At 38.5% G+C, this 8,221-nt stretch overlaps 1 pseudogene; it reads left to right on the forward strand.

Annotated features, from left to right (window-relative positions):
• Window positions 1–583: 583 nt before the first annotated feature.
• Window positions 584–1,418, forward strand: LOC104981796 (annotated as a pseudogene).
• The last annotated feature ends 6,803 nt before the right edge of the window (window positions 1,419–8,221 follow it).

The raw sequence follows: 8,221 nt of genomic DNA on the forward strand, positions 1-8,221 counted from the left end.
CCTAAATGTATTCATTCTTACTTGGAGTGACAACCTATAAGCCTCAGCATTCTGAATAGTGAATAAGCAACCATAACGTTCAGACGATCACATACAGTCACGGAGTCTCAACTATTCCTCTGTGAAATAACTCATACAAAAAGAAAAGAAAAAAATAGATGGCTTTGACCTGAACTGTTGTTTAGTGGGTACTGTTTTCAGTAAATATTTTATACTTTATCTTTTTAAAATTAATACTTTTCATACTGTTCTTGAGTAGTGATATCTATTAAAGTACTGTGTATTAATTTTGGTTTTTACTGCCAAATTAGAGTCCTTTTCAATAGACTATTGGAGTAGGAAATGGCAACCCATTCCAGTATTCTGGCCTGGAAAATCCCATGGACAGAAAAGCCTAGTGGTCTATCATCCATGGGATCACAAAAGTGGGACACAACTTAGTGACTAAACCAACCACAAAGATAAATTTAGAAATTCTTTATTTTACATCTGTTTTTTTCTTAAAATTCAGGATGGGCCTGGGTGCCTTGGAGCCCCTGTCATCAGGCCACAGCCCAGAGTCCCCAGTCATGCGCGAGGCAAGATGTTGAGACTCAGCTTGGGAAACCAGGACGTTCAAACCCAACAATTACAAGATGCTGCCACAAATGTGCAAAAGCATCTTGGGGAGCTGTGCCAAATCTCTGCTGCTTACGTGCAGAAAACTGCCAGACTGTGACACAAAGCAGAACTCCTGGTGAATGACATCAATGTGTATGTCTCTACAGAGACCCCAACTTTAAAGAGGGTTCTGAAGAACTTTGCTGATGAGTTTGCCAGACTTCAGGATCATTAACAGGCAGAAGTTGAAAGATTTGAAGTCAAAGTATTAGCTGAACCTTTGAAAGCTTATGGAACCATTGTAAAAATAAAATAAGATGACTCAAAGCAATATTAACAGCAAGGAATCAAGAAGCTAAACAGTTAACTCAGTTAGAAAGAACACATCAGAGAAACCCATCTGATTGACATGTTATTTCACAGGCAGAAACTGAATTACGAAGAGCCACAGTGGATGCTGTCTGAACAACTCTTCATCTGGAGGAAACTACTGACAATTTTCAAAAGCAGAAAATAAAGGATATAAAGACTATATTTTCAGAATCTATCACTATTGAAATGTTATTTCACAGTGAAGCTGTAGAGGTCTACACTGCTATCTACCAAAATAAACAAAAGACTAATGAAGACTTGGAGGTTTTCCGAAATTCTCTGTATCCACCAGATGATTTACCTTGTTTAGATATCGTAAGAGCAAATCAAAGGCATCTCTTCAGAAATCCTGTCAGCTAAATGTTTATCTGGAACAGGACAGCTATCTACCTATTGACTAAGAAATGATAGACAAGCAGAAGATGATTGATGAAGAGGAGGAAGACAGACATTACAGAAGAAAAAATTAAATTTCTTAAGTAAACTTTGCATTTCCATTTTCTATCTTAAATAACTGGGAAGCCAGATCTACTAAAACTGTAAAACTTTATACTGGTTTGATATGTTAAACCTCAAAATGAAATCCTACCGGAAATGGAGAAATTATTAAAGGAAATTTATGCTGACCAATGAAAATATAAATAAATAAAGAATAAAATTCAGGATGTTTCTATGTAAACTTAACTTTAGAAGAATATACAGGCTAAAACAATAGGGATATTTTATAATAAAGAAAACATAATTTTTGTGTAGATAAAGCATACCAACTTACAGAACTTCATATCAAATGCTCAGACTGTACCTATAGGTAAAATCACTTTAACTGCTTTGCATGGGTTGATTGCTTGGTTGCTTCAAACTCCCTAGCAATTCAGTTAAATTGGTTAGACCATTATATAATATGAAACTGACAGGTTGTTTCACTGAACTGACTCACAAAGTCAATCAAAAGTTGAACTGGTTTTATACGGAGTCATAGACAATCTGGGAATAATCTCATGTAGAGTGCTGTGGGGTTTGGAGAGCACTGAAAAAACACTTGTGAATCCCTTCTTTTCTTCTAATGTTTTTATCAAAGGATTTTGAAGATACAGTATTTAAGCTCCTTAGAGCTAAAGTGTCTTTGGTATTTGAAGAAATAATCTGTGATTGCAAATAGTCTATGAAATGTATTTTTGCATCACAATATCAAGTGAGGAATCACATTTAGAACTTAGAATAACAAACCCCCTGTTGGTATCATGAATAGAACACTCATATTAACTAACAAACACCAGTAGGAAAGTGGTCTGCTGCTGCTGCTAAGTCGCTTAAGTCCTGTCCGACTCTGTGTGACCCCACAGACGGCAGCCCACCAGGCTCCCCTGTCCCTGGGATTCTCCAGGCAAGAATATTAGAGTGGGTTGCCATTTCCTTCTCCAATGTGTGCATGCATGCTAAGTCGCTTCAGCTGTGTCCGACCCTGTGCGACCCCATGGACAGCAGCACACCAGGCTACTCTGTCCACGGGATTCTCCAGGCAAGAATACTGGAGTGGGTTGCCATTTCCTTCTCCAATAGGAAAGTGGTCTGCTGCTGCTGCTGCTGCTAAGTTGCTTCAGTCATGTCCGACTCTGTGCGACCCCATAGATGGCAGCCCACCAGGCTCCCCCGTCCGTGGGATTCTCCAGGCAAGAACATTGGAGTGGGTTGCCATTTCCTTCTCCAAGTCATGAAAGTGAAAAGTGAAAGTGAAGTCGCATACGACTAAGTGACTCTTTGACCCCATGAACTGCAGCCTGCCAGGCTCCTCCGTTCATGGGATTTTCCAGGCAAGAGTACTGGAGTGGGGTGCCACTGCCTTCTCCGAGGAAAGTGGTCTAATATTTACCAAAGGACCATGGCAAAGCTGGAGTAGAAATCTTGAGTGGCATTCAATAAATAGGTTAGTACATGTATGCTGGATTTACAAAGTATATCTTGGCACTCCTTGTCATTGAAAGGTCAGTAAGCACAACAGTACTAATAGGCCTGCTTCAAACTTCTTCCTAATAGCCAGAATTGAGGTTTTTTCTCAGAATGTCATTTTGTACATTAAGAGACTTTGAAAAAGACTAACTTGGAAGAACAGCACAGTTTCTCTGAAATCTTGTAGTTTTGAGTGGTATTGATAATTGTACCTTCCCTATCCCCATTTCCCTTCTAACTGCATTTTTTTTTTCATTAAGAAAAAACACAGGCTGAACTGAGTATTAGAAAGGAAGCAACATGGTCTAAGATGGGGGCTGGGTTAAAAGTAAGACAAAACTACTGGGTTGGTCAAAATGTTCATTTGGGTTTTTCCATAAGATCTTAAATTAAAACCCCAATAAATATTTTCAATTATTGAAAATATTCCAACCCAATACAATCTAAATATCATGTTTCATAGACTCACATAATTTAACATTCAGCTAACACATTCCCTAATTGTACATATGTTTTAGGAAGTGAAGAAACTTTACACAGCCACAAGATAAAAGCCTATCCAAGCACATCTATTGTAAGTTAGTTCTCAGTCCTACCTGGTAGATCACCAAATTCAGTTCAGTTCAGTCACTCAGTCATCTCTGACTCTTTGCAACCCCATGAACCGCAGCATGCCAGGCCTCCCTGTCCATCACCAACTCCCGGAGTCCACCCAAACCCATGTCCTTGAGTCGGTGATGCCATCCAACCATCTCATCCTCTGTCATCCCCTTGTCCTCCTGCTCTCAATCTTTCCCAGCATCAGAGTCTTTTCCAATGAGTCAGCTCTTCACATCAGGTGGCCAAAGTATGGAGTTTCAGCTTTAACATCAGACCTTCCAGTGAACACCCAGGGCTGATCTCCTTTAGGATGGACTGGTTGGATCACCAAACTGGTTGACATGAAATTTCCTCCTCCTTCCACTCAGCAGGGTTTCTAAAGGGGAAAGATCCTGGCTATGGCCGGCAGCATTGCCTCTTCCTCCTACTGCCTGACACCCTCATCCTTTTCCAAGGCATTTAGCTGGAGAATGCCAAGGCTCCCCACCACTGTAGACCCAATGCTTCAGGGAAATGCCCAGTAACTTGTGCTTATCAAAAACAAAGACCTGGAATTCTCTATAGGGAAGGCACTTTAGAGGAGGGGGCTTCTCTGGTGGCTCAGATGATAAAGAATCTGCCTGCAATGCAGGAGACCTGGGTTCTTTCCCTGGGTAGGGAAGATCTGCTGGAGAAAGGAATGGCTATCCACTTCAGTACTGTTGCCTAGAGAATTCCATGGACAGAGGAGTCTGGAGGGCTATAGTCCATGGGATTGCAAAAGTCAGACACGATTGAGAGACTAACACTAAGAGCACAGACTTTGGTGTGAATCACACTGATTGCTATGTGAGATAACACACAGAATTTCACTTTTCTGCTTATTTAAAAGTAATAATAATAATTGCTTTGGTCTCATCAAGTGAAGACTTTTATGTGTATAAATTTATTGACACTTTAACATTTTTATCCATTATTTAAAATATTATCCATTGTTACTAATAAAATCAACCAGGGTTACCTAACCCTAACATTTTTTTTCCTGAAAGAGGACTGTGATCTCATAGCCTTTGATTTTACTCAAGATTCACAATGGGGAAAAAAAAAAAAAAGGCCAACAAATTTGTTGAGGCAACCAGGCTTCCAAGGATCAAGTATACAGTATTTAAAACACATAATTTCAGAATCAATATTATATTGTTATCAGAGTTCTATATCAGACTTATTGGGGCCATAAGCCCAAAGAATTATGGGCTTGAAAAATAGCAGTGATGGAGCTCTACAGCCTGTATGCTGGCGAGAGCAGTGACCCGTAAACATCTGGAGTTAGTGGATGACTTTCTCCACCTCTTCACCCTCTGTACAGCATTCTGTTTGATTGTTTCAAGCAAATTGGATTCAAAAGACTGAGAGCCATATGTCTAGTTGATAACAGCTCTTGAAAGTGCAACCTAGCAGTTGAGTCAAGAAAAGTTGAGTGGTAAGAGAGAAGAGTCTGATAATCACTGAATCAATCAATGTCCAGTGTCTTTGCTTCCTGTACTGAAACCAGAGAAATATTGTCGGAATAGTATATCAGTAAATTATTTTCCTTTCATATATTTTTAAAGCTCTTTTGATCAATGAATTATTAAATTCCTGAATGAAGGTAAGGAAGGTGGAACAAATTTATTCTTCTCTGTAAGATTTGTTTGGACGTACTGCAAAATGAACGGCTCTCAGCCTTCAGAAAGTGTGTTCTTCCCCCATGGTGTGCCTCTCCTTTGCTGTGGTGCCACATGTGACACAAAACACAATTAGCCTTTCAGTTAGACTTTGCATTTTTTGATCTTCTAACAACTGGGTGTCAGATATCTCAATGTATTACCACCCACTCACAACAAGATTATACATTAGAGTCTGTGCCATCTACTTTTATGAAATATTTCTGAAAGCTAAAAGGAATAAATTAACTCTACCAAATTTGGGATAAAGTTTCTTTCTCTGATTGTTACTATTTCCATGACTGTACTGTATTTTTTATTTGAAGTAACATTGACCTACAACATTATGTAGGTTTTCATTTTAATGAGTATACACACACACACACACACACACACACACACACATGTGAAAGTGAAGTCGCTCAGTCATGTCTGACTCTTTGCAACCCCATGGACTGTAGACTACCAGGCTCCTCTTTCCATGGGATTTTCCAGGCAAGAGTACTGGAGTGGACTGCCGTTTCCTTCTCCAGGGGATCTTCCCAACCCAGGGATCAGATCGAACCTGGGTCTCCTGCATTGCAGACAGACACTTTACCATCTGAACCACCAGGGAAGCCTATATATATACAGGCTCACCACCCAAAATTTAGTTTCCATCGGTCATCATATAGTTGAATTCCTTTACCCATTTACTAGTGGTTAACCACTACACTAGTGGTAGCCACTACACTAGTGGGTAACCCTACACTATTCTCTGTATCTACTTATTTGTTTTCATTTGGTTTATTCATTTATTTTATTTTTGTTTATTATTTTTCATATTCTACATATGAGTGAAATCATACAGCAATTGCTTTTCTCCATTTATTTCACATGATATAATACCCTCAAGGTCCATCCATGTTGTGACAAATGGCACGATTTCATCTTTTTTATGGTAATATATATATACCTGTACAACACCACCTTTATCCATTCATCCCATAATGGGCATTTAAGTTGTTTCCATATCTTGATATCATAAATACTGCCTAGATGAACATGGGGGTGCAAATATCTTTTTTGATTACTGTTTTCATATTCTTCAAAAACATATTCTTTCATACTCATTTTTTATATTCATTAATATCCCAGAAATGGGACAGGTGAATCATATGGTACTTCTATTCTTAATCTAAGGAGACATCTCCATTCCGTCTTCCATGCTGGCGGGACCAATTCAGGTTCCCACCAACAGTGCATAAGGGTTCCTTTCTCCTCCTCCTCACCAACATTTGTCATTTCTTGCCTCTTTGAAAATAGTCTTTCTGATAGGTTTGAGGTACTATCTCATTTGGTTTTGATTTGCATTTTTCTAATAATAATGATGAAGACACTGTCCTTTATCCATTGTATGTTCTTAATGTAAATTAATTGTTCATATAAGGGTGGGTTTATTTTTAGACTGTCAATTTAGTTCCACTGATATATATATATATTTGTTTTCCTGTCACTATCATGTTATTTTGATTACTATGACTTTGTGATACAGTTTGAAGTCAGGAGGTGTTATACCTGCAGCTTTGCTCTTTTTTGTCTTTGAGAGCTTTGGCTATTCAGGTCTTCTGTGGTTCCATATATGTTTTAGAATTTTTGGTTCTGTTTCTGTGAAAAATGTCTTTGGGATTTTGATAAGGATTCCATTGAATCAGTAGATTGCTTTAGGCAACATGGACACTTGACAATGTTAATTCTTCCAACTCATGAGCACAGAATATCTTTCCTTTTTTTTTTTTTGGTGTCTTCTTCAATTTCTTTCAACAATGTCTTATAATTTTCAGATTATAGGTCTTTCACTTCCTTGGTTAAATGTATTTCTAGGTATTTTTTTCCTTTTGTAAATGGGACTGTTTTTTGCCACTTTAGTTTTTTAATTGAAGGATATTTGCTTTGCAAAATTTTGTGGTTTTCTGTCATGCATCAAGATTTAGTCATAGGCACACCCATGTCCCCTCCCTCCCAAAACTCCCTTCCATCTCCCTCCCCATCCCACCCTTCTAGATTGTCACAGAGCCCCTGTTTGAGTTCCCTGAGTCATACAGCATATTCTCTTTGGCTATCTATTTTACATATGGTATTGTTAATTTCCATGTTACTCTCTCCATACATCTCACCCTCTCCCTCCTCCCCTCCCCGTGTGTCCTTAGGTCTGTTTTCTATGTCTGTTTCTCCATTGCTGCACTGAAAATAAATACATCAGTATCATCTTTCTAGATACCATATACATATGCATCAATACATGATATTTATATTTCTCTTTCTGACTCACTTCACTCTTTTGTATAATAGATTTTAGGTTCATCCAGCTCATAAGAACTGACTCAAATACATTCCTTTTAATGGCTCAGTAGTATTCCATTGCATATATGTGCCACAGTTTCTTTATCCATTCATCTGTCAATGGACATCTAGATTGCTTCCATGTTCTAGCTATTGTAAACAGTGCAGCAATGAACACTGGGGTACATGTATCTTTTTCAGTTTTCTGTTTCCTCAGGGTATATGCCTAGGAGTGGGATTACTGGGTCATATGGTGGTTTTATTCCTAGTTTTTTAAGGACTCTCCATACTGCCTTCCATAGTGGCTGCATTAATTCACATTTCCACCAGCAATGCAAGAGGGTTCCCTTTTCTCCATACCCTCTCCAGCATTTATTGTTTATAGACTTTTTGATAATGGCCATTCTGACTGGTGTGAGGTGGTATCTCATTATAGTTTTGATTTGCATGTCTCCAGTAACCAGTGATGCTGAGCACTTTTTCGTGTGTTTGTTAGCTATTTGTATGTCTTCTTTGGAGGAATGTCTGTTTAGGTCTTTTTCCCACTTTTTGATTGGGTTGTTTTTCTGATATTGAGTTGTATGAGCTGCTTGTATATTTTGGAAATTAATTCTTTGTCAGTTGTTTCCATTTGCTATTATTTTCTCTCATTATGAGGGTTGTCTTTTTACTCTGATAGAGGGTAATGGCACCCCACT

Source organism: Bison bison, unplaced genomic scaffold (genome assembly GCF_000754665.1).
Source record: "Bison bison bison isolate TAMUID 2011002044 unplaced genomic scaffold, Bison_UMD1.0 scf7180017864519, whole genome shotgun sequence".
In the NCBI taxonomy this organism is placed as follows: domain Eukaryota; kingdom Metazoa; phylum Chordata; class Mammalia; order Artiodactyla; family Bovidae; genus Bison; species Bison bison.